Raw genomic sequence first — 27,794 nt, forward strand, 5'->3', positions numbered from 1 at the left:
CTCCCCCTCCGGTTGCCGCAGGGCGGGCCGCACTCCTGCCTGCCTCTGACCACCTCTTTCCCTTCCAGCTTAACAAACGTTATATTCCCGACTTCCCGAGGGGGAAGGCAAACCCCATCTATCGGCCATACCGCCTCAAGCCACCCATCTCCCCCAATCCACCGGACCCCCCCTCCCACCAGAGTCCCGCTCCCCTACCTAGCCGAGGCTCTCTGAGGAGCCGGAGCCCCAGAGCACAGCCTCTTCTCTAGGCGGCCCCGGCGGCTTCCGCTGATTGGCGGCGAGCTGGCCAATGGATGCGGGGCAGTGGGCGGAGAGGCCAATGGCGCGGCGGGAGGGGGCGTGTCCCGGGTGCCCCTGGCGCCGGCGCTGGGAATCCCCGTGCGGTCAGTGGCGTTTCCGCTCGGGCAGCGGGCTGAGTGAGCTGCCGCCGCCGCCGCCGCCGCCGCCGGGGGAGGGGCGGCCGCCGCCCGCCTGCGCTGAGAGACTCACGCAGCCCCAGTCCCGCCAGTCCGCCAACACTGTAGTGCCGGCCCCCCCCTCCTTCCCTGGCCCTTCCCCCTCCCCGCCTTTGGCTCGCTCCGCCTTTCTGCCCCCCACCCCCACTTCACGGGCACGGGCCATTCCCGGCCAGGAAACGCCGTGGCGCCGCGTTGGGCCTAACTCGAATCCTGCTGCCTCCCGGGAGTGCTGTGCGCCGCAGCCCGGGCCCAGGCCCCGGCAGCGCCTGGGACAAGGTAAGGGTCCGACAGAAAAGAGAGACCTACCCTCACGACCGGGCCCTGGGGGAGGGAAGGGTCACCTCCTCCGTCTCCCCGCGCTCGCTCTCGGGACGTGGGCCTGGCCCTCCCCAGGCTCTTAGTAGGAGGATGCTGCCCCTTCTCATCCCTCTCGCCGCCCCACACACACCGTTGCACCCTTCTTTCTCAGAGGTAGAGTCCCCCTCCGTAATCTAGTCGACCCCACTATCCTTTTCATGCCTTTCCTGGGTCAGGACGCTTCCCCTCCCCCACGCCTCTTCACCCCTTTTCCTGGGAACTGCCTACTCCACGTTTACCTTTTACTTATGGATAGGCCTCTCCCTGCCCTCTTCTAAAAATGCACAGGCATACTTTTTTTTTCTCTCTCCCCTAACCCCCGCCCCCACCCCCTTTCGCGCGGCCTTGTGACAACTCTGATCTCTGGGGGAGGGGGAGCCTTAATCCCCCCCCTCCGTAATGTTCCTGGACGCCTTCACTATCGTTCTCGTGTCCCCATCTCAGATGATTGCTTCTTTTCCCACACTAAAGACGTTACCTTCGCCACCCCCACTTCACATTCTTGGGCTCTCAGTGGCGTATGCCCCAGTATCTGAGATAGCCTCGTTGAATTTGTAGGGTTCAGGCTTGGAGTTGAGCCAGATTGTGTCGTTTTTCCTGCCTTGGGCGTGGAGAGCGATCATTTGAGAACGTCTTGAAAAGCAGAAAAATTCCCCTTTATGAATTCCGTTTACCTCTGCGTGGAAGCCAGTGATGTGAGGTGAATGGTGGTGAGAAAAAGCCCTGGTTTTTTAAGTAGGTGAATCGCGTGAGAGGGAAAGTTGAACTGTTGGGAAAGCCCCTTCTATGCTAATTTATTCTATAGGGCGCCTTTGCTCGTCTCACTTCTTAGGAATAACTGGTCTTTCCCTTGGATACTGATGCTGCAGCCAGCTCTGCTGGTCTGGGTCAGGGGTGCGTGTATGACCTGCGTTTTCTGCTTTCTCATGTTACTTGTGCAATGTGTTCACCAGTAACTCATTTCTTACCCAGAGCTCAGGGTTCCATTGGGCTTTGTCTGTACTTTAGTTCATTTCTCCAATTTACCCCGTGGTCATGGTGCTGAAAGAATCCCCAGGTTCTCTGCTAATTTCCTTTATAACTTGACTAGGCAAGTTGCTTTTAAATGACATATTTGTGATCAAGGTCATATTTACATTATTTTGTTGGGCAGATGTTGCAAGGCTATACTTTTGATTTGGGAGGATCCACTTGAGTGTTGAGAGATTTTTCAGGAGAATGTGTATCTCCAATTTGGGAAAATTTCTTGGTGGTTAATTTTATGTTATTGATGTTTTTAGGTCACTCAGAAAAGTTGTAAGTGGTAATTTTAGATGTGTGGAATCTGAGCTAGGACTAAAGCAAGAATATTCACATAATCAGAGGTTTTGGGGCCTCTTGGAAGACACAGGACAATTTTTTTTATATTGGATTTCTTCCAGTTTTCTCAAGAGGATCATTAGTTTTCTTCTCTAGCCCAAAATTCTGGCCCGTTATGGGATTAGAGTCTTTAAGGGTTACTCTGTCATTATGTATAGAAAAATGAATTATGCCCTTCGATAGGACAAGACACAAGGCTCTACCTCTAGCTGCAAATTTAAATTTTACTATAAAGAGTGAAAATTGACCTTTTAAAGATGAAAAGTTAATCTTCATTCCTAGATTGCTGGCTTAATTTAAAAATAGATATTTAGAATTTATTTGGTAAATTTTGATTTTTTTAAATAAAAAGGTCTTAGTTTAAAAGGGTGACTTTAGGATTGTTTGTTTCTAAAAGCATAATTCCAGCTCTTCTGGCATGGAGCACTGGTCCAAAAAAAAGAAAAAAGAGTGTGTAAGGAGTGGGGGTGGGGTGAGGAGAAGGTTGTTCCTTTGGGTTGGATCACAGGGGTGAGTATACAAGGCAGCAGCAGCTGCTGGCTCTGGAGCTCTGGTTGCTACGTGAGAAGCTTGAGTAGTGCTGGCTGCTGTCTCCAGGGAAGGACAGCAGTGCAGCGTCCATTAATGCTGTTGGCTGCAGGGAGCTGCACTTAGGCGATGGCTGCTTCAGGACTAAGAAGAAACCTTGCTTTCCTGGGAATTTTCACTGCTGAGCTGGTTTGCATTTTATTGGTGGGGAGATGAGAGTTAGCAATTCATAACCTTTTACCCATTTATGGATATCAGCATCTGGAAACTGGATCATAGTTAAAGATCCTTCTTATTTTTGTTTTTTGTGGGTTTTTTTTGTTGTTGTTGTTTGTCAGATTTTTGGTGTTTATCTGGGGATTTGTGCTTGCATAGGTCTGAAAGTTCTATTAGTTTTAATTTTTGAATCCCTTTATAGCCAAAGTTAATAAGAATTTAAGGATCTTTCTGAGAACCAGAATGGGGAAAATCAGTTCTTTTTTCTGCAACTGACATGTTTCTTCCATCTCTTTAATTACTGAATTTTGATATTTTATTGTTTGTGTGTTTCCTTCCTTCCCTCAAGTTGTTAGGCCACATTTACCTCATTAAATAGATGTTTTGCTAAACATATTACTACATTTGGAATTGTAAACTCTAAGAAGAACTACTCTTTTTGGAATGATTTCTAAATATAAATTTCAGAAGTATTTTCTTAATTTCTGTATTAGTATAGACTTCTCCAGATTAGATTATTTCTTTGGCGTTTGACCTAAAATATTGATTCATTATATATATATGTTGGATATAGTCTTCTAAGATCACAAGGATGTTTGTTTGGCCATGATCCATCTAAAATAAAGGATGTACCAGAAGGAATATTTAGAAATCTAGTAAGTCTAGAGTACAGGATACCTGAGAAGATAGCCTCTGAGCCCCTTATGTGGTCTCTCCCTCCACAGCTCCTGCACATTAGGCAGATCTCTGATTAGGCAGAACAGTTTGTTGAGTATGGAAGTACTTGAAGGAGAACCATCACTCAGATATACCACCACTAATACAGTATTTAACAGATACCCATGTGTTTTCTTCCCCCACACCCCCAAGACTCTTGCCTCCTATTTTTTTTTTCCCTTAGAATTTTGATATTTTCAGTCTCGTGTTCATGTACTTAAATCCCACAGTCATCTATAATGTGTAATATGACTCTGGCATTTGTGGCAGGGAATTAAAAAGAATGGAAATGAATTTTGTCATTCACAAATATGGCTTGCATTGTCTCTCAATGATACAAACAGACTAATGAAACAGAACCTTAATGAATAATATTTTAGGTGGTTCTATTTTTATTAGTATCACATATAAAAGATCCCATATCAAATAAAGATGGTTTCACTCATACTGGTTGTTTAACATAGCTTAGATATAAATATGTCTTTTAGTTTACATAGTATGAAAGTTACCTTGTAAAATAATTGCTTTTTCAGTTGTATATCCTATTGTTTAGAACCCTTTGTGGTCTTGATGTAATCATTTTCTGGAAGATCATAGAAACCCTTTTCATAGGATTTATTTAACCAGTATGCTTGAGAATTTTTATATCTTCTACTCTTTTTGTGTCTGGGATCTTACATCCTTTCTGAACTTGTTCTGGCCTTTCTGGGGGAGAGTTGCCATTTCATTTTTTTATTTTCGATGGAAAATAATATAGTGCAAAATAGAGATATGTAGACAACCACTTTTACTTTATCCTCTTTGTATTGAAATAACTTATGAAACGAGACAGTAGTTAACAAGTCGTAAATTGGATGCATCTTATTGAAAATTGGATTATGATCTAGAATAAAATTTTCTTCTAACTTCTGGTTCAGCTCTGGTGATTTGTCAATTTAATTTGAAACTAGAAGGCCTAGTAGTGAATTTGATTTATAAAAATTGTTTCAGGTGTTGGAAACTAAAACTTCTTGATAGGAATATTTTCTTTATGACAAACAAAACTTACTCTGAACTCTGTAAAATCTGTGAGATAATGTATATTTAGTAATACAGCTGGTGGTTATTTGTAATTTGGTTAAAAACATCTTTTCAGAGGCACTCCGTAGAAAGTAAGTGTAATGCATCTGTGATAGACAAGGATTGTTACCATTCCTTACTGTGAAAAATTCCAAAATATGTAGTGAAATGACATTTTTAACCTTTCACTTGCTTCAGTGATTGATTTCTCTTCTGGTGAAGATTCAGAGAAATTGATGAAAGATGGAATACCATTTCTTTGATTTATCAATACATATTTTGTTAAGTCATTTAGTCTTATGAAAAGTGTCCTATTTTATATTCAGTTCTATAAATGTTACCCAGGAATGGTGTGTGTGTGTTGGGGGGTTGCTGTTAGAAAGCATCACTTTAGAAAAAGCTTTTAACACTTTATAAAGGAAACCATGAGAGATAATAAAGAAACAATGACGCTAAATCTCAGCCTACTGTATAGGAGCCTTCACTGAACAAGGAATTTGTAATCCTATCCTGTCTCACTCAGTTTTTCCATCGTATTGATTTTGTTTGTTGAATACCGCAGGGAAAGATGTAAGGGTCACATTAAGTATATTTGGTATAAATACAGGAAAAAAGGAATTTTCTGCTTATTGGAATAATATCTTTGTATTTTTAAACACTAAGCTTATTGGTCAGTTTTGCCTTATGTACTTGAGTGTTGGTTTGGTCTGACTGCTTTCTCTTCTGAGCTTTTCTGTCTTCCTTGTAGTCTGAGAATTCTCAGAGTTTTGATGGCAAATTGAAGTAGTAAGAATTATTTCCTTACCTATGTTAGTTTTGTACACCCAGAGCAGGGGATACACCTTGGCCTATGTTATGAATCATAAAATAAGCAGTGGATATGGGAATTTGTAAGAATTTGTTTCTATCTGGGGGTTCAAGTTTTTGATGTGCTACGTAATTGAGGGAAAATGCTGTATTCCTTGCTGCTCTGTTTGAAAAATAGATGGAAGCATGGGAGGAGCCTCAGACTTCTGCAGCAGGATTTGGTCTGAGTAGAAAAGGAAGATTTTTGTTTCAAATTGCCAGCTGCTTATGTCAGACTGACTCCCTTATTATGCTTTTAGCTGGCCTGTCAATATGGCCAAACAGCTAGATAAGTGCGGGGCAGGACAAAGGGCTCTTTGCACAGCGGGGAGGCAGTGTTGGTGGGGGAGGGGCAGGAGGTAGGAAAGGCAGGAGGAGGAGGAGGTTCTTTTCCCGGGGAGATCATTCAGTTTGGCATACAGTTAAAGAAATCATTTATAGTTCCCACTCGAGCATTGAATTTGTGCCAACTATATACTCTTAACCCCAAATTTAGTTTGTCCCTGAATATCAGGTAGCGATTCATCCCCTCCTCCTAGGAAAAATAAAAAAACTAAAGCTTTGTATAGGTTAAAAGAAAATAAATCCCATGCCCACCACCCTTCTAAATACAAGTCACCTCCTGAGGAGACTGTTTCTAGAGCATCTGACAGCAGAATTTTCATTAAGAAATGGAAAAGAATATTTTATCTGTATGAAACTTCTTTATTTCAGTACACATACTGTCCTTATTTAGATTGGGATTAGGCCACAATAGGTAGAATAATTTGTTGTGCTTTGTGAAATAGTTGCATAGTGTTAGCTCCAATTTCATTTCATTTAAGTTTGTTTGTTTGTTTGTTTGTTTTTTAAGTAATCTCTACATCCAGCGTCTGACCCAGTATGGGACTCGAACTCACAACCCCGAGATCAGGAGTCCCATGTTCTACCTACTAAGCCAGCCAGGTCCCCCTGTTAGCTCCATTTTTAGATCAGTAATATGGAGCCCCTCCAGCCTTCATGTGTTGGATTGCCATCATATAAAATGCAAACTGAAGAAAGGCTACTTGTCTCATCCCTACTTCCTAGAGAACCAGATATTCCCTGGAGATTACTTCCTCCCCACCCACCCTCTTAGGTTAGGCACAACCTAGTTTGATACATTTGTGCTCAGCTCCCAGCACAATGTGGGGTGGTTGCATTCAGCTTATTAAAATCAATATGAATCACGGAGTTGGAAGAAATCTGTCATCTGGCCCTTTAAGCAAAATCACAATGAAATATTTCAAAGTTTGGGCCCCTTTGAAGTTTTCATTAAAGTATTAAACCAGTCAGTATCCTGAGAAGTATTTTTAGTTACTTTTAAAATAAATGTCAAACAAACAATACATCTAGTTCTTTAAAAAAAAAAAGTATATATTAAAGAATTGCATTCATATACAAATTAGGTAAGCAATTATTTGGATTACAAAAGGATTCTTCTTTTATAAAGAGTATATGCTGAGATTCTTTTAAATGCTTAATATAATTTAAGAGAATTTGATTTTTGGAAATAATTGGTTGGAACCCAGTTTTCCAAGGGTACATCTGTTAACTTGAATTGAGATACTACCTGTTTTGCAGTATTACTAAACTAGCCTTAGTGTTGCCTTCTAGCCAGACTGCAGGAGACAGTGAAGGGAACTGGAAGCTAATTTTTGCTCATGGTTTTTAGACCTTGTGGCTATTAGCAAAGAAGAAACATTATAACTTAATCGAATAAGTAGAAAAAATGGCCGTTAGTGCACATTCTAATATTGAGCAAATCTGACCAAGTTTTGTGTCATTTTCCTCTGTAAAAAAAAAAGTGGTGTTACTTAATTTTATATTTTTATGTGTAATGGGTTTTACAATAATGATATAATATTTTGATCTGAAAAGGGAAATTTGAGTGACTAATTATCATTTCCTTTTTAGGTTTTTTTTTATTAGTGAACTAGCAACATTAATATGAAGTTTAGTAAGCTATGTTTTACGTATTATAAAAATTTAGGGTAGTCATCTCTTCGTAATTCACTCACATGGATTATTTCTATAGATTTGTGTGACTAAAATAGAAGCCATCTAGTTCAAACATTGGCCTCCATTCAGACCATTTTCTCCTCAGGTGCCATATTGCTAGCACTAGAGTAAACATCTTTTCACACACATGTGCATATACACACATACTACTCTTTCCAAATAATTAGAAATCTCTTCATCTTGGCTTCATCTGCTACTGTTACCTGAATCTTGCCAGGGACCTTAAAACGTTCAGGACGGGGCAAATTTTGACTCCAGAGGTTTTGAAAACTGCCTTGGTTACCCAGACAGCTAATCTGATTTTCAGTGAGACCTAGCCAGCAGTAGACAAGAATGGAGGTGAAACAGCAATGTACCTCATCTTGACTATGTAGCTGCTCCACCTTATTTCCTGCTATTATTATCCTACAGCGCCTCTCCCTAACAAAAAAGAAACTAGGACAAAGGGGGAAAACTGGGTGGGCTCTTAAGATTTTTTTTTTTATTATGGTTAGGTTTGTTTTTATGTTTTTGTTTAAAAATTTTTTTTAATGTTTATTTATCTCTGAGACAGAGAGAGACAGAGCACGAGTGGGGGAGGGGCAGAGAGAGAGGGAGACACCGAATCTGAAGCAGGCTCCAGGCTCTGAGCTGTCAGCACAGAGCCTGACACGGGGCTTGAACTCACAGACCGTAAGATCATGACCTGCGCTGAAGTCAGATGCTCAACCGACTGAGCCAGCCAGGCGCCCCTATGTATTTTGTTTTTAAAGAAATTTTTAAAGTTTATTTATTTTGAGAGAGAGAGAGTGTGTGAGCAGGGCAGGGGCAGAGAGAGGAGACAGAGAATCCCAAGCAGGCTTCAAGTGGTCAGCACCCAGAGCCGGATGTGGGGCTCGCTCACAAAACCATGAGATCATGACCTGAGCTTAAATCAAGAGTCTGGCGCTTAACTGACTGAGGCACCCACATGCCCCTGCTTATATGTATTGAAATGCAAAGTTAATTTGTCCTTTTCCTAAAAGTCAGTAGTGAAAGAGATTTCATAACTTCAGTATCTTCTACTTTATTTCTTAATAAACCATTTCATTTCAGATCCTTTGCCTTACCAAAAAAAAAAAAATGTTTTTAAGCATACTTAATTTTCATTGACTGTTCACACAATCATTATTACCACCAGATGCCACCTGAAGTAATAACTTGACGAAAAGGAGAAATCTCTTCTGTGGATAATATTTGAAGTTTTATTGGGAATTACTTATTTATGTAACATAGACTTATGACAAAGGTTAAAAACTTAAACCTTGTTATATATGTTTGTCCCTCTACCTTAGTGGAAGTGAAGTTGTTTGCAATACAGATTTTTTATTCTTTAGAATTCTTTCTTCAAGCTGCATAATTTATATTCTTCAAGCTGCCTTTTTCCCACACCATCACCCAAAACAAGAGATTTTTATCATTTTTATTGTGTTCTGATACTGAGATTTTCTCCCCCCCCCCACCCCTTGAATATGAAGAATCAAATAAAACTCAGTAATCTAATAAATGTGTGTACTACTGAGTATAGTAAGAGGATTATTACATAACTCTTAGAGATTATGATCTGGCTAGGATGTTCTAATACCATTTTAGCATATTTTATAATGTTGACATGTTAATCTTAATGTACATGCATATGAATCTCATTGTTTGAAATTTGTACCCATTTTTTGTCATTTTATATGAGGTTGTTGTGGTGTGTTGCCCTTTCCCCGCCTCTGGACTCCTTGGTTTTTTATTCCTGTCCTGTTCCGATCTTTGGCTTATGTTGGAAAATTCTATTTCTTTCTGCCAACCTCCGTGCATGCCACAACACATACAATTTGTACTCTCACATCTCTGTGAAGGAGGATGATCTCCAGTTAATAAGCAACTGTTTGGGCATTCTCTGTATCCAAGGAAGGTTTTATTTAAGTGGAAGGACCTGTTGGCACTTAGATTGCCTCTGCATTTATGCTACCTTTTCCTTTATTAATGTAGCCTTGTTGAAAGTTGACTTGTTTTATAAGAGAAACCAGACAGAAAGGAAAGAGACATAGTTAGATATGTTTAATTTAAAAAACACTTGTTTTTTAAAATAAATGTTTATTATGATAACATTTGAGTTAGAATCTAAAGGGCACTTTTAAAACTTTAGTTCTAAAGACAAAAGAGTTTAACCTCCTAAAATAGAACAAAGAATAGTGTTTTTGAGGCAATATGATTGATTGCATGCTGAATGTAGCATGAGATTCTTGTATGAATGTGTAAATTTTTTTTCAAATTCTGTGGTGCAAATTAGTGTAACCACACAAATTGTCTTTATGCCTGAAAAATATTAGATGGAATGACTTTTTAAAAATAAAGTAACAGGTTTGAAGAAAATGTGGAAGCAAGTCCAAAATTTTTGAAGTCCCTTTTTATTGATTTTTGTTCTTACTAGACACATTTAGTTTTATTTATGGCAATTAGAACTTAATTGTCATAGCCTAGTAATAGAACAAAATAAGGGTAGGTTGACATGGTGTAGGATGTGTCTCATTTTAGGATGAGGCTAAAATTGTTCCGCATTGTTCTGTATTTTCATATTTAGGCTACTTTTATTGAAAAAGTTTACGTAGTATTTTATCTTATTATTTTTTTTCAACGTTTATTTATTTTTGGGACAGAGAGAGACAGAGCATGAACGGGGGAGGGTCAGAGAGAGAGGGAGACACAGAATCGGAAACAGGCTCCAGGCTCTGAGCCATCAGCCTACAGCCCGACGCGGGGCTCGAACTCCCGGACCGCGAGATCGTGACCTGGCTGAAGTCGGACGCTTAACCGACTGCGCCACCCAGGCGCCCCTACGTAGTATTTTAAAACCTATGAAGTGGCATAAAATATTCACAGATTAAATAGATAGTCACTTTATTGGTGACTCGTTATATAAGCAATACTAAAACCAGATATTTACTAAAAATCCCCAAAAGAAAATTATACTAGCATCCTATATGGAGCTCTGAACTTCCTGTAAGCAAACTACTTAGAACAAAACAAGTAGGTAACAATGCCAATACTAAGGCTCTTACTTTGGAGCCTCAGCTGGTTGACCTGACCCAGATGTTTTTACCTCACACTTCCTAACTTAACTCCTAGGTCACTAAGATTTGAAGTGTTGCTGGGAATAAAGTATCCGTTCATAAATTGAATAGGAGTCTTACTAGGCCATGTGTGGAGGCCCATGGGAAGACATGTTATTTTTAGAGAAGCAAGGCTCTTAAGTGTAACTTTCCCTTCATAGTTTATCATGAATAGTTGGTATGAAAAGGAATGACTGGAAGTTTGCAGAATACACTGAGCAACAAGAAGAGACACAGACATATCCCCCTTAATAAAGTATGTGCTAGGCAAGAGACAAAGAAAACATTTTTTTAATAGAATACATTAGTTTTTCTGAAATTCATAATACTAGGAATGCGTTTCTATGGAAAATCATTATTCAAAGGATTGAGTTGAATATCTTTTGTGAAAATAGTAAAAAAAAAAAAAAGTTTTATAAATAGAGGAACAGTCCTGGTTTGTGCCTACCACATAATTAGTAATAGCACCCCTTTTACTCTCAAAAATGTCCCAGTTCAGGGGCTCCTGGGTGGCCCTGAGCCACCATCTGGTTTGTTGAGCATCTCAGCTCAGGTCATGATCATGTGGTTCCTGAGTTCCAGTGAGTTCACTGTTATCGCCATGGAGCCTACTTAGTATCCTCTGTCCCCTTCTCTCTCTGCATCTCCCCCACATGCTCTCTCGCTCTCTCTCTCTCTTTCTCTGTCTCTCTCAAAAATAAAGATTTAAAAAATAGTAATAAAGTAAAAACAACAGTGTCCCAGTTTGGATCATAAATTATATGCTCACCCTACTTACAGAGGATCATGGAACTTTTCTTGACTACAAAGCAACCCACTTTTCTTTTATATAGCTCTCTGATTCTCCTCTCTGCTAGGATTTGTCTGTTGGCCTGTCTGAGCCCCTTTCCACATGGGTAGTTCTTGGAATATCTATTTCTTTTCCTTTCAGTTGTTGGTAAGGGAGGCGATATATACAGATATGGTTGATTTTTGTTATAGAAATTACAAATACAGTAAAACAGAGGGAATAGAAAAATAGATTCCCTTTGGATTTTATTTAAACCATTCCATTTGATTGAGGTACGGTCAAATCTTCTTAGTTTATAGATTCTGTGTCTCTTACATGTAATATACTTGTTAAATTTACCGTTGTGGAGAGTTCCTACTCTTTGGATGTTGGAGATTGCACCTCCATGGTGTCATTTAACATATTCTATTAGATGACCTCTCCTGCCCATATTTCATGTAAATGAGTTATTAGGTGGGTTGCAAATATATTTTATAATAGTATAGTATGCTTCCACCAAGAATTACATAATACCTACCTGTCTTTCTGATGTTAAGCAGCTGTTGGTATTCATCACCTAAAACAGCCCTTTTGTGTGTGTGTGTGTGTGTGTGTGTGTGTGTGTGTGTGTGTGTGGTATATTTTTATTTTATTTTATTTTTAAGTGTTTATTTTTGAGAGAGAGACAGAGAGAGCAAGCAGGGGAGAGGCAGAGAGAGGAGGACAGAGGGTCCATAGCTGGCTCCACCCTCAAAGCAGTGAGTCCGATGTGGGGCTTGAACTCATGAACTGTGAGATCATGACCTGACCCGAAGTTGGACGCTCAACTGACTGAGCTACCCAGATACCCCTAGATCAGCCATTCTTAAACTTTACACTTGCAAAAAGTGAAAGCCCCAAAGAGATTTCAAGGATTGTATCAAGATTTACCAGATTAGAAACTGAAACAAAAAATTTATTTTTTTAATGTTCATTTGTTTGTTTTTATTTGAAGGGGGTGGGGGCATTGAGGAGAAAATCCCAAGCAGGTTGCAGGCTGTCAGCCTAGAGCCTGATGTGGGGCTTGAACCCAGGAACTGTGAAATCGTAACCAGAGCCAAAATCAAGAGTTGGACGCTTAACTGAGCCACCCAGACACCCCAAAACAAAACTTTTAAATTATTTATCAACTGATTTTAAAATAATGTAACAAATCGTGCTAACATAAACGACACGGTTTTTGTGAAGAGTAACTGTATTTCCAAAGTTTTTAAAAAGTGGCCTTGTCTTACATTTTTGCAAATCTCACAGTGTCTGACTTAATAGAAGACAGCTGCTTTCTCACAGCTGCTTCTGCATTTAATTTGTTGTGATAAGTTGTTTTGGTTGAAGACTGGAGAAAATCTGGCCTCACACTGATAATGTAGTTGAAAAGAGAAAGACCCCACATACCCCTTGAAAGAATCTTGGGGACTTCAGGAGTTCTCAGACTGCACATTAAGAACAATGGGCCTAGATCCATTATTTCCTTTATGATTGCAAAGTGGTGATATTTTATCATTAACTTACTTATTTTCTGTAATACTCCCTCTCATTTATTTGGTTACCTAAGGTACAGTTTGAATGGGAAAGGCAAGATCTGTGTTTGTTTGTTTTTTTTTTTTCTCCCTTACCAGTTTTCAAAATGTAATGGGTTGGTAACCTAGCAGGCTCCATAGGTGGTTAGTGAAATGTTATTGTTGCATATTTATGATTTTAAATATGTTTGATGTGTTTCAGTCCCTTGCAGTTGTTATTTTTAACATTCAAATTGTCCCACATTTGGCTGTTGGCTTCTGTGCCCTTTTTACTCATCATCACTTGTTTCCTGGCTTTTTTTTTTTCGTGCTTTCTAGTATGACAAGATGTTCCAAGATCATTTTGTACATTTCCTGCCCCAAACTTGAAATTACCAATTTCTACAACACACAGTTTTCTTTCAGTAGGAAATGGTACTTAGAGAACACAGTCTGGGTGCTAGGAGTGTTCATGGCTCTTGGGTTGGTCCTTGTTCCTAGGACTTTTTCAATGGACAGAACTAAAAACTGGTTTCTTTTCTTTCCTTTTTTTTTTTTTTGTTTGTTTCTTTTAAAAATATCACTTGTTCATATTTGATAACTTTTTTTTTAATTCAGTAGTATGTAATTTTTTGTGTAAACCTAATCTTTTCCTCATTCTCCAAATTCCAGTTTCTGCTAACACTAGTGCAATTACTGTTTGCTTTGTCCCACATTGCACACACAACAGTTTTAGAATGTCAGAAAAATATGATCAGTGGAAAGTGAGTTTGTGCTCTTAGGTTATATCCTCTAAGGGTGTATAGTCAAATTACAGTGTTTTATAGTCTCTTGAATTAACTCTTCTCTATGTGGTTATGCTACCAACTTGATACACAGTGAAGTTAATTTGTTTCAATTCAATTCAGATTTTTCAGGGATTACTTTTTGTTTTGTAATATATAAAATAGCAGTACTAAGTGAAATGTAAAAATCTGCCTGTAGTCGGGGAAATCTACCTTATAGTCTTTTCTATTCCTGTTCTCCCTGTCCCTATACGTAAGACTTGACAGAGTCATCTTGAATACTTAAGGTGATTTTGTCATAGTATTTCTTTAGTAACACAAAAAGCATTTAAGTTAATTTACTAAAATTATCTGCCTTTAGGGGCGCCTGGGTGGCTCAGTCGGGTGAGCATCCGACATTGGCTCAGGTCATGTTATCGTGTTTGTGAGTTCAAGCCCCACATCAGGCTCGCTGCTGTCAGTGTGGAGCCCACTTTGAATGCTCTGTTCTCCTCTCTCTGTGCACCTTCCCTGCTCATGCTCTCTCAAAAATAAACGCTTAAAAAAAATTAACCTGCTTCTAGATTTTCCAGTAACTAATAATTATTTTTTTAATTCATGGAAGAAAATCATAGACTTTTCTGCTCTTCTAGGAGCCAGAATTTCTTGCCTTAATATATACAATTCAATCTTTCTCTAGTAAAAGTGATCTCTCTTGAAATGTTAGATTATTTTCCATTTGTCTTCAATGATTTCAAGTACTTAAACCTGACTACCACTTGGGACACTGGTGCTTCTTGTAGTAGAAAGCTCATCAGTTAACATTCCTTGAATGGTTCACTCTTAGAACTGAAAATAAATGATCTTAGAAAGGATGTCATCTACCCTTTATTTTTTATTTTAAGTTTATTTATTTTGAGAGAGAAGAACATGCATGTGCCTGCATGAGCAGAGGAGGGGCACAGAGAGAGGGAGAGAGAATCCCGAGCAGGACTCAGTTTCATAAATGCTGAGATAATGCCCTGGGCGAAAATCAAGAGTTGGATTTTTAACTGACTGAGCCACCCAGGTATCCCTGCCATCTACTCTTTAGCATTGGTATTAAAAATGCAAATTAGTTGATTATATAAGTCTTAAATACTAAATCTTTTAAAATCTTAAACCTGTTAGGGGCATCTGGGTGGCTCTGTTGGTTGGGTGTCCAACTTCAGCTCATGTCATGATCTCACAGTTTGAGTTTGACCCCTACATTGGGCTCTGTGCTGACACCTCAGAGTCTGGAGCCTGCTTCAGATTCTGTGTCTCCCCCCCCCCCCTCTGCTCTTCCCCCTCCCCCCCCCCCCCCCCCGCCAATGCTCTGTCTCTCCTTCAAAAATAAACATTAAAAAAATTTTTTTAATAATAGAAAAAATTTTAATAAAAAAATAAAATCTTAAACCTGTTAAATATGATATCTGTTTTTCCTTTTGAAATATAAGTATCTAAAAGAAGTTACATTATCATATTTCAGTAATATATGTCACATTCTAATATATACTTATAGGCTAAAAATATTATTAAATCAGGATATGTCATGGTGAAGCAATAATGATTAAAAGTGTGAAGGTTCTGAAATTGGATAGACCTTATTCATTCAGATTCTAGTTTGCTGTTTTCTTGCTTATAGCCTTGGACAAGATTCTTGGTGGGTTTAATTCTTTGGCTAAATAGGAGTAAGTAGTTTACTCATAAAGTTGGTGGCATTACATGAGCTAATGTATGTAAAGTAATTGAAGACACCATGGTTTGTATAAAATACACATCCAATAAATGTTAGCTTTTGTTTTGGGAGTTGTAATGAATATTTGATCAATTCTGTAAACTTTGTCTGCATCTTACTTGGGGTAGGTAACACTTTCATGTTGTAAATAGAGCACCTGATTTTCATGATTCCGTTCCATGTGAAAAAGAGTCATCTGTTTAACAAAGGAATAATTGGTGTGTAACTGAAATTTGTTTGAGGCTTCTGACTTTACAAATGTGCTGGTGCTTATAATATAAATATCACATTAAGAAATTTAATAGAGAAAGGAGCTTTAAGGAAACAGCTGCTTTTCAGGATCCAAGGTCCTTTTCAGACATTAGTAGAAATTGTTTTATTTGAAGTGGCTTTAGGATACTGTGTTTGCTGACCAGAGATAAAGGAGTTTTTTACCTTTAGAATTTCAAGATACATTTACCTTTTGAGATAAAGCTGTATACCACCAGACTTCATAAATTCTGGTGTTTAGGGTTGTCGTTTCTTTTCTTTTTTTAATCTTTAAAAAAAAATTTTTTTTTAACATTTATTTATTTTTGAGAGAAAGAGCGTGAGGGGAAGAGGGACAGAGAGAGAAGGAGACACAGAATCCACGAAGCAGGTTCCAGGCTCTGAGCTGTCAGCACAGAGCCTGATGCAGGGCTCAATCTCACAAAACGTGAGATCATGACCCGAGCTGAAGTCAGACGCTCAACTGACTGAGCCACCCAGGTGCCTCCTTTTTAAATCTTTATTCAGGTATAGTTGACAAAATTATAGTACATTGTATCTAACATGATGATTTGATATACATTGTGAAAGGATTCCCACAATTGTTAGGACAACTAACTTTTTTGAGGTGGTGGTGAGAAACTTTTAAGTTCTAATCTCTTAACCAATTTCAAATCTACAATACAGTATTATCAACTCTAGTCACTATTATATGTAAATCAGATCCTCAGACTTTATTAATCTTTATAATTAAAGGTTTGTATCCTTTTACCAACCTTGCTGTTTCTCCTACACCCCAGCCCCTGATAGCCACCATTCTATTCTGTTCAGTGAGTTCAAAAAAAATTTTTTTTTAATAACGCCACATATAAGTGATGCCATGTAGTATTTATCTTTGTCTGGCTTATTTCACATAGCATAATGCCATCCAGTTTTTTTCATGTCACAAATGGCAGGATTCCCTTCTTTTTTATGGCTGAGTAATATTCCACTGTACATAAATAGCACATCTTTTAATCCATTCATCCTTTGGCACTTAGATTGTTTCCATACATTGGCTGTTGTGAATAATGCTGCTACAAACATGGGAGTACAGATAACTTTTCAAAGCGATTTTGTTTTCTTTGGCTGTATACCCAGAAGTTTGATTGCTGGGTCATATGGTAGTTCTATTTTTAATTTCTTGAGGAACCTCCATACTGTTTTCCATAATGACTGTACCAGTTTACATTCCCACCAACAATGTACAGGGTTCTTTTTTTTTTTTTTTCCCCTACATCCTCACTAGCATTTATTCTCTTGTTATTTGAGAATAGCCATCCTAACAGGTGTGAGGTGATCTCTCATTGTGGTTTTGATTTGCATTTCCCTGATGATAAGTGATGTTGAACACCTCCCTATTCAAGGACCTGTTGGTTCTTTTTAGGTCTTATTTGGGATAATGTCTCTTCGGGTGCTTTGCCCATTTTTCAGTTGAGTTTAGTTGATTGGTTATGTGTGTGTGTGTGTGTGTGTGTGTGTGTGTGTGTACGTGTGTACGCACTGTTGAGTTGTATCAGTTTCATATACATGCACACACACACGTATATGTCTCACATGTTTGTTTTTGAGAAAGAGAGAGTGTGCACATATGCAACCGGGGGAAGGGCAGAGAGAGAGGGAGACAGTATCCAAAGCGGTTTCTGTGCTGATAGCAGAGAGCCCGATGTAGGGCTCAGACTCACAAACCGTGAGATCATGACCTGAATGAAGTCAGACACTTAACTGAGTGAGCCACCCAGGTGCCCCTCTTACATATTTTTCACATCAACCCCCTTATCAGATACGTGGTTTGCAAATATTTTCTCCCGTTCCATAGGTTGCCTTCTCATTTTGTGATGGTTACCTTTGCTGTGCAGAAGGTTTTAGTTTGATATCCCGCTTGTTTATTTTTTTATTTTGTTGCTTTTGTTTTCTGTGTCAGATCCCAAAATCACTAACAAGATCAATGACAAGGAGTTTTCTTCTAGGAGTTGTACAGTTTCAGGTCTTACATTCAAGTCTTTAATCCATTTTGAGTTGATTTCTGTGTATGGTATAGGGATAGGAGTCTTGTTTTATCCTTTTTTTTTTTTTTTTTTTTTTTTTTCCTTTTTTACTGTTTATTTTGAGAGAGAGCAAGCCAGGGGAGAGGTAGAGAGGCCGAGAGAAACTCCCTCTGTCAGTGCAGAGTCCGACGTGGGGCTCCATCTCACAAACCATGAGATCATGACCTGAGCAGAAACCAAGAGTCTGAAACTTAACCAACTGAGCCACCCAGGTGCCCCTAGTTTCATTCTTTTGTAAATGGATTTTCACTTTTCCCAGCATTATTTATGGAAGAGCCTGTCATTTCCCCATTGCATATTCTTGGTGCCTTCATTGAAAATTTATTGAATACACACACACACACACACACACTTAATTCCTGGGCTTTCTAGTCTGTTCCATTGGTCTGTGTGTCTGCTTTTATGCCAATACCATACTTTTTCATAACCACAGCTTTTTAGTCTGAAATCAGGAATTGTGATGCTTCCATCTTTGTTGTTCTTTCTCAAGATTGCCAAACTACTCAAGATCTTTTGTGGTTCTATAAAAGGAATTTTGGGATTTTTTTTCTACTTCTGTGAAAAATGCCGTTGGAACTTTGAAGGGATTACATGAATCTATAAGTCACTTTGGATTGTATGGACATTTTAAAAGTATTAATTCTTCCAATCCATGAACATGGACTACCTTTCCATTCAATTGTGTTTTCATTTCATTTATCAATGTGTTAACAGTTTTCGTTATACAGATCTTTTACTTCTCTGGTTAAATTTATTGCTAAGTACTTAATTCTCTTTGATGCTGTTGTAATTGGGATTGTTTGCCTAATTTCTCTCTCCTGTAGTTGTTAGTATGTAAAATAACTATTTTGTGTATTGATTTTGTATCCTGCAACTTTATCTAATTTGTTTATCTAACAGCTTTTTGGTGGAATAATTAGGGTTTTCTAGATAGGATACCATGTCATCTGCAAACAGACAATTTTCCTTCTTTTCTGATTTGGATGCCCTTTATTTCTTTTTCTTGTCTAGTTGCCCTGGTTAGGACTTCCAGTGTTATTTTGAATAAAAGTGATAAGAATGGACATTTTTGTCTTGTTCCTGATCTTAAAGAAAAAGCTTTTCACCACTGAATATGATGTTAGCTAAGATTTGTCATATATGGCTTTATGTTGAGGTGTGTTTCACCTGTACCTAATTTGTTGACAGTTCTTCTTATCATGAAAGGATATTGAATTTTGTCAAGTGCATCTATAGAAATGATCATACTATTTTTGTTCATTTTGTTAGTGTGGTGTATCTCATTTATTGATTTGGATAGTTGAACCATCCTTCTATCCCAGAAATAAATCTTGATCGTGGTGTTTAATCCTTTTAATTTAGTGTTGAATTCAGTTTGTGAATATTCTCTTGAGGATTTTTTCATCAGTGTTCATCAGGGCTGGGGCTCGTCGGTGGCTTAGTTGATTGAGCATCCAACTCTTGATTTTGGCATGAGTCATGATCGCAGGATCGTGGGATTGAACCCTGCGTCAGGCTCCATGATGAGTGAGGAGCTGGCTGAAGATTCATTCTCTCCCTCTTCCCCTCTCCCCCTCTCCCCCTCTCACACACCTGCTCTTTCCCTCTCACCCTCTTTTTCTCTCTCTCTCAAATAAAAATAAAATGTTCCTCAGGGCTATTGGCTTGTGGTGTTCTTGTCTGACTTTGGTTATCAGGGTAATGGTAGCCTTGCAAAATGAGTTTGAAAGTGTTCCTTTTTCTTAAATGTTTTGAAAGGGTTTTTTGTTGGTTTTTTTTTTAGTCAGGATTAGTTTGAGATTGAGGAATGCCAAAATGAATTCAGATCGGCTGATAATATTTTAAGACACAGGAATGGAGGTTCTAGGAAAGGACAAAATGGTGGGCTAAAGTTATTTTTCTCCCTTCCCCCCAGAACAAAACAGGAACTAAGTAAGATGCATGTTTTCTTTTTTAAAAGAATCTACTTTTTAGAGGTACATGGTGCAATATGGATGAAATGATACGTTGCTGGTGTTTGTTTTAGAGTGGAGGAGGGGTAATAGATGAAACAAGATTGACTAAGAAAGAGTTGGTAATTGTTGAAATAATGATGAGTAAATGATGTTATTTATAAAGCTTTACTTTTATACTTGTTTGAAATTTTTTTGCGATAAAATCTTTTAAAGTTTAAAATAAAAGTACAGAGGCGCCTGGGTAGTTCAGTCACTTAAGCATCTGACTTCGGCCCAGGTCATGATCTCACTGTGAGTTTGAGCCCCGCGTCGGGCTCTGTGCTAACAGCTCAGCTTGGAGCCTGCTTCAAATTCTGGGTCGGTCTCTCTCTCTCTCTCTCTGCCCCTTCCCTGCTTGCACTTTGTCTCTCTCTCTCTCTCTCTCTCAAAAATAAATAAACATTTAAAAAAAATTTTTTTTAAATAAAAGTACAGACTTGGGGGTTGCGGGTCTTGGTAAAGCCAACATAGTAAACACACTCAGTTGTTTCATGTCTCCCCAGTAGTATTTATTACTAGCCCTCTGAGCCCAATTTCTCTTATGACTGTCATAATGATATTTTCAGTCAACAGAAAAATGGAATAGCTACATAGATAACTTTGTACTAAAAAGAGATTTTAGTGTTTTAAAGGAATCTATAGATTCTGGAAATCATTCCTGACAGGATGACTGAGGAAACATTTGGGTAAATTAACAGTATATTCTGTATACAACAGATTTCATTTTATGAGATATTTGAATTTCTGAAAAGATAACCTGTGTGTATCAGACTGATGTCAAACAGTAAAGATTTCTCTAAGAAAATTGATAGGGTATTTTGACTAAGGGTGCAGTTTACTCAGTTGACTGTTAGCAAATCATAGTGTTAGAGGACTTGGCAAGTTACTAGTAAGATTCAAACTGTTGCTTCCTCTCTGTCACTTTATACTATTGCCTTGAAAGCCAGAAAATGGTTCCAGTTTACTTCTTTAATAGTTTAACCCTACATACCAAAAGTGGGTAGTTGGCACATTGCCAGGTATCTTGCTAGATTCTCTTCTGAATGCTATCTCACTTAATTCTCACAATAGTGCAGTGGAGTGGTTTACAAATGAACAAATTGAATCAGAGTGATCATACAACTAGTAACAGGTTGAATTGAGTCCTTATGATTCTAGGATCTTTTCATTATACTGTATTACCTATCTTATTTAAGGAGCCTTCTGTCTCCACCAGTGCTTTACATTACACACCCATGACCTACTTATATTGTAAACTGGAAGGTTGTTGTTTTTTTTTTTTTTTTTTAAGTTTATTTATTTAGAAAGTGAGATGGAGCACGTGCACGCGCACGCGCACACACACACACACACACACACACACACACACACACGAGTGGGGAGGGACAGAGAGAGGGAGAGAGAAAATCCCAAGCAGACTCCTTGCTGTCTGCAGACAGCCTGATGCAGGGCTCACTCTCAGGAACTGTGAGATCATGACCTGATCTGAAATCAAGAGTTGGATGCTCAACCAACTAAGCCACACAGACGCCCCTAAACTGGAAGTTTTACTCTTCTAACCCCTTCACCTGTTCTCCTATCCACCCTAAATCTTTATACTTTCAAAATACTATTTTGCCCAAAAAGATTGGGAACCACTCATATAAAGTTATCATTGGTTGTCTACAAGAGATTTGTCAAATCTTGGTACTAAATTTTTTTTTTTTTAATCTTAGTCTTTATATTGGTCACCAAGTACTGAAAAGGAAAGGCAGCATTCAAAACCAGTAATGTTCAGCATTTAGAAATATTTTACATGGGGGAAAAATAAGTTTATAAATAGATGTTTTAACCAAAAGGGAAAATAGCTTGTGAACCTAAGATACTTTGTTGTTTTACTGTACTTACTCAGTGCTAGAATTCAGGGCTTTGCTTAGGGTCAAATTATGATATGACAGGAAAACCAACAGAGGTGATTAAAGGAGACAATAAAATGACTGGTAAAACTTAGCATGATATATTGTGATTATATTTTGCATAAGAATTTGGAGCTGCTTACTGTGCCAGTTGTATTCATTAACTAAAAAGTGCTATTTTGTCCATGTCCTGGGGCTAATTTATTATAAGAATTAATTAACAAATGAGAATTTTGGCCTAAATACAGCTGAAATGTTTACTGAAATTGGATCAAAGATCAGCATTTGTGTCAAGGTTTTAAAATCATTTTTCATATTAAGATGTCTAGAGAAAATGTTTACAATCCATAAGTTAAATATTTTTGTTTTGCATGATGGGAATTTTTTAAGTTCCTTTGTCTAATAACACACCACTGGCTATTTGGTCCAGAGATGTTCCTCCTCTTGGGCTTCTAGGGCAACAATGTATTCATCATTTCAAAGATTTCATTTTACTCAGGGACCTGCTGTATGAGTAAATGGAGGCTTGTTTTTGGCTTTGGCAAAACAATGTATATCACTGTTCCTTTGAGTTGATCATTATCTTCCATCACTGTCACTTTTTACTTATTTATTTAAAAAAGTTTTTTAGTGTTTATTTTTGAGGGAGAGAGAGAGAGAGTGCAAGCAGGGGAGGGACAGAGAGAGAGAGACACAGAATCTGAAGCAGGCTCCAGGCTCCAAGCTGTCAGCACAGAGCCTGACCCAGAACTCCAGCCCACCAACTGTGAGATTATGACCTGAGCTGAGGTCGAACACTCAACAGACTGAAGCCACCTAGGCACCCTGTCAACTTTTTAAATTATTTAATTTTATTGCTATTGATATATAGCTTATGGTGAGTAGTTTGGTGATAAAATGTGTAGTGGTATATACTTGCATTGACAGTGATTTGAACTTATTTTCCACCACAGGGACCTTTAGATATGATTTGTGGTTAAAATAGGGATCATTCATACACATCCCAAATGCTTTTATTCTGCGACACCATTATTACTGAATTCTTTTTTTGACTGGAGAGTGCTCCCCAGTTGAGTATTCTAAGTTTGTCATCACTAAGACTCTCCTGGTACTCTAAGAAACTGCTTGCTAAAAAATTAAGAACACCTTGGTCACTACCTCACATACGAGCTATTGCTTGTATGATGTAATCATTTCTTATCTCTAATGCACAAGTTTATGGAATATCACACTTTACCTACTTTTGGGGTGTTTCTTCTGTGTTTTATCCACTTTTCTTCACTGGCATATAGCATATTTAGAAATGCTGTGTTAACAGCTGTGGATCATGTGTATACTTGTAGTTAGCTTTGCTATAAGGAGAGATTTGCATTCCTAAGAATACGAGAAATTTTATCAAACTCCGGTCAAAAAAAAATAATTGCTTATAATGTTTTTTCTTTAGAAAAAGTTGTTAAGACTTTTTATAGCCGTAAGTATATAATTGCAAAACCTAAACATTACTCAGCAAATCTGTCAACCGATGAATTATATTAAGCTGTTTATCCATCTTAACTTTTGCCAAAAAATGATACCGTTCTCTATCACAACCACCTACCATTATAGGCAGATCCTCTTACCCATTTTTTTACACAGTTTTACACAGATGTGATGTGTAAAACTATTTCTGGGATTTGCTGTAAAATAATTCTGTGGAAGGGGTTACAGATAAAGTAAGGTTAGCCATAAGTTGATTGTTTAAAACTGGGTAAGGTTTATGAATTCATTACAGAGTTTGCTTTGCTTTTGCATTTGTTTGCAATTTTTCATAATAAGATCTTTTTCAAAGATGTTAAAAATACGGGCGCCTGAGTGGCTCAGTTAGTTAACCTCACGATTTGTGAGTTTGAGGTTCTGGTGTTCCAGCGCAGAGCCTGCTTGGGATTCTCTCTCCCTCTGTCTCTGCCCCTCCCGTGCTCATGCTCTCTTGGCTCCCTCTCAAAATAAATAAACTTTTCTTTTTTTTAAAGAGCCATTTAAAAAGATGCAAAAAATAACATCAGGATAAGTAAGTAGTCTGAACAAAATTTTGAAGAACAGATTAATAGGTATTAACAAAGGAGGTCTTGTTCCATTCAGGCAAAGGAGTTTGAACTAACCCAATAGGTAATAGGGAACCATTATAGATTTCTAATAGTGGAATGATAATGATCAAAGTTATGCTCTAGAAGGGTTAAAGTAAGGAAAGAATGAAGAGTAAATTGGAGGGCTGAGAGCCCAGAGGTAGTGAGATCAGTTCATTGCTATAATGCAGCCTTAAAATTGTAAAGAGGTGATTAATGTTGGTGAATGGATGGGTAAAATATAGTGTATGAAACATTTCAAAGGAGAAGGAATAGCTCTGCATTTAGGCTCTCAGGTGCTAATGCCAGTGCAGCAAAAAGGAGAGAGGGTTGTTTTTTTGTTTTTTGATTTGTTTTGTTTTTGTTTTTCGGTTTTTCCCCTCATTTGTCTAGGGCTTAAAGGACCATTTGGGTGTCTTGAATTTGGAGGCATGGTAAAAATGTAGTCAGTATTTTGGCTCTTTGAGTAAATCAGTATCAACAAGCCTCTTAAGTTTTAAAGTTTTTTCTCTTTCCACATGGAATTTAAAATGAAGGACATCCCATTTTATACTATTAGACAAAGCTGCCAGAACAGTTTTTTGGCGTGTGTGTGTGTGTGTGTGTGTGTGTGTGTGTTTATTTAACTAATCTCTACACCCAACCTGGGACTTGAAATCACGACCCTGAGATCAAGAGTCACATGCTCCTACCACAGAGCTAGCCAAGCACCCCTAGAATAGTTTTGATAAGTTGTTTGAAACCAGAGAGCTCAAATCTTCCAAATTACTTGAATTTTTTCCATCAGAACCCTGCAAGTGCCATGCCAGCCAGGTTATAGGTGGCTAGCATAATTTATTTCATTATTGGAAAAAGAAATTGAGATCTTGGTGCAAATTAAAAGTTATCTCATGGGACAACCATAAGAAAATACTTTGGTTCTGAAATAATACTTTATCTATATTTTACTTTGAAGATTCCCGCCCAAGTTTAGTGAAAAAGCAACTGAGAGCTCTTACTTAGTATATAAGAATTTCACAGGACAATAGCACTCCAATCAGTAGTCTTAAAAGTGCATTAGAATTGTTGAGAATTGCAGTTAACTTTCAATTTAGAGTTTTCTTCTAGACTATAGAGCCTTCTCTAATGTAGAGTCTTTGAAAGAGAAAACTCACTTTATGAGCAGAGTTAGAATTGAAATTATTTAAAACCTTATGAGAAAATTGACCAGCCTTCACACTATGTGGGACTGTGTAAAATGGTTTTGACTTTGGATGGTGGTTTGACATCTCTGATACATGCTTCATGACATTTTAGTAGTTCCACGTCTAGGAAAGTATCCTAAGAAAATGTGTATGTTAAAGAAAGGCATATGTACATGACTGTTAAATTGTTTATATTATGGAAAATTAGCAACACTCTAAGCGTGCACCTGCACAGGATTTACTTAAATTATAGTAGATCCATAGGCTAGAATACTGTGCCAGCTTTTAAGAGGAAGAAGTAGATATGTACATAATGTATATAGAAAGATGTCTAAAACCTGCTAAATGAACAAAGCAGATTACAGAACAGTAGAGTTATCGCTTTTATTTTTGGAGTATCTTTGGGAAGTGGAATTATGTGAGAATTTCACTTCTACTTTTTATGCTTCTGTAATGTTTGCGTATTTTTACAGGCATTTGTTATCTTTGTAATATGTTAAGAATTAAGATACAGCTGTTGGTTGGGGAGGGGACTCTAGTTTGCTTATCAGAATTGTTAAGCTTTAAATTCCTTTATTGCTATATACTTAGCCACCTGGTCTGCCTATTAATCACAAAACATGTATGGTCAGGTTCTGTTTGTCTGTTTTGAGGGTGCTTGCTGCCTGTTGTCCTTCATTGTTAATAGAATTTTCCATGAGACTAGTCAGTGATAAGTCTTGTCTAAACAATTGAAGAGATTTATAAAAGTCTTTCTATAAGAGATTCCTCTGTGTCACTGGTAAACTGCGGAGTGGTTTGGGGTTGCTTTCTTTGAGGGGAAGGTGTTGTTTTCTCTTCAGAATGACTCATTAATTGTAGAGGCACACTTCAGGATTTTTTTCCCCCTTCATGGTTGTGAAAATGCAATACTTGGCACATAGGCAAGCCTAAAGAGTTTGCAAATTGCCTACCCTCTCCTACTTTGGATAAGAGAAACATCTTAAAATAGCACTTAACATAGTTTTTATAGATAGTAGTTGCTCACTTCATGTTTGTTGAATGAATGAATGAATGAATGAAGAAAAAACTGGCAAATCTAGAGACTATAAATCCCAAAAGAGCCAGGAAATTTAATCTGGACTTGTGTGTGTAGCATAGCACCAATAATAATTGATGCTTAAGTTTTAAAAATTTGTTTTAATTCAGATGTTGCTATCTAAAGTAAACAGTAGTCACTTTAGGGGTGCCTGGGTGGCTCAGTCAGTTAAGCATCCGACTCTTTATTTCAACTCAGGTCACAATCTCAGGGTTCGTGAGTTGGGTTCGTTGAGGTGGAGTTGGAGCCCCGAGTCAGGCCCTGTACTGGCAATGAAGAGATTCTCTCTCCCTCTCCCTCCCTCCCCCTCTGCCCCTCCCCCACTCTGTCTCACACACACACACACACACACACACACACTCTCTCTCTCTCTCTCTCTCTCTCTCTCTCAAATAAACAAACTTTGAAAAAAATATACAATTACTTTAATAAATAGATGCCGTGCTTTAAAATCTTAATTTTGTTTCTTTTGAGTGCCACAACTTTGTGTATCTGGCTTCTTACAAGTTAATTTTATTATTATTTTGAGAGAGAGACTGCATGTTTAAGTGAGCAGGGGAGGGGTAGAGAAGGGGAGAGAGAATCCCAAGCAGACTCCATGCTGTCTCACAAACTGTGAGATCATGACCTAAGCCAACATGAAGAGTCGGACACTCAAAACAACTGAGCCACCCAGGGCCGACCCCCCCCCCCAAAGTTAATATTTTTGTAGCTCTGTTTCTTCACCTGTAAAATAATAAATTAGATTCTAAACTTTAAATTCCTAGATTTTTTATGAACTGTAGGAATTTTCCCCAAATACTGAAAGTATAACAGATATTAATGCTTCATAAATGTGTACAATCCACTTCGTCTGGAGTAAGGAAATATGGTTCCCATTTCAGGGCTTGAAAATGAAAAGGGTTTGTACAGAGGAGGCAAATGTAGAGGAGTGAGATGTTCTTTTCTTGTGGTACATGGCTCTAAAGCATGCTCTGAGGCTTCCAACACAGTAGGACAGAACCTTCAGAAAGTCTTGACAATCTCTCTTTAAAGAGCTCTTGAAAGTTCTTTGAGGGTGTCATCTTTATTTAATACTTAGAAGCCTAAAGTGTTCTTGGTTCTTCTTAAGGATAGAGACTGTGCCTCTTTGGTTAGTTTTGCAGTAAATATCAGTTTATCACTGTTAAATGAGGTGTAAATAAAATACTTCTTTTTTTTTTTTCAGTGTTAACCTAAAATAATTTAAGATCGTAGTATTTACTTTCATTATTTATGGTGTACTCTTATCCTAACAGTACTCCCCCTTCCTCCAAGAACAACTAAGTATATCTTGCCCTCTGTAATACTGCCATTAGTGAAATTTTTCATGGGGAAAGAAATTCTTCCTGTGTACTAAAATAGGATTTTTTAAAAACTCGGTTTTAATTACCTCCTGTTCAAGTAAACTTAGAACTTTTATAGACATCTGTTTATTATGCCATGCCTAATAGCCCCTAAAGGGAGTGTGAATTTAGGCAAAGGAGCCAAGGGATAAACAAATGCTGCAGGAGAAGAGGTGAGAGAAAAAGAAACTTTATCTTGACTCTAAATTACTTAAAGTTTCTTTAAAAACATTTTTTTTTTTTGATGTTTGGGTTTTTGAGAGAGAGAGAGAGAGAGAGAGAGAGAGAGAGCGAGCGAGCAAGCAGGCATGG

General features: G+C 38.1%; 1 protein-coding gene across 16 annotated transcripts in view; it reads left to right on the top strand.

The window, feature by feature from the left end:
- Nucleotides 1-376: 376 nt before the first annotated feature.
- The window catches only part of SETD5 (SET domain containing 5), an 81,218-nt gene continuing 53,800 nt past the window's right edge, over nucleotides 377-27,794 (top strand). For 7 of the 16 annotated variants that reach the window (XM_043588010.1, XM_043588008.1, XM_043588013.1 and 4 more), the window contains exon 1: nucleotides 459-737. The gene's annotated coding sequence lies outside the window, so the exon portion shown is untranslated. Of the gene's footprint in view, nucleotides 738-27,794 lie in introns of all 16 variants that reach the window. The other 9 variants (XM_043588018.1, XM_043588021.1, XM_043588020.1 and 6 more) reach the window with 4 other exon arrangements.

Source organism: Prionailurus bengalensis, chromosome A2 (assembly GCF_016509475.1).
Source record: "Prionailurus bengalensis isolate Pbe53 chromosome A2, Fcat_Pben_1.1_paternal_pri, whole genome shotgun sequence".
In the NCBI taxonomy this organism is placed as follows: Eukaryota; Metazoa; Chordata; class Mammalia; order Carnivora; family Felidae; genus Prionailurus; species Prionailurus bengalensis.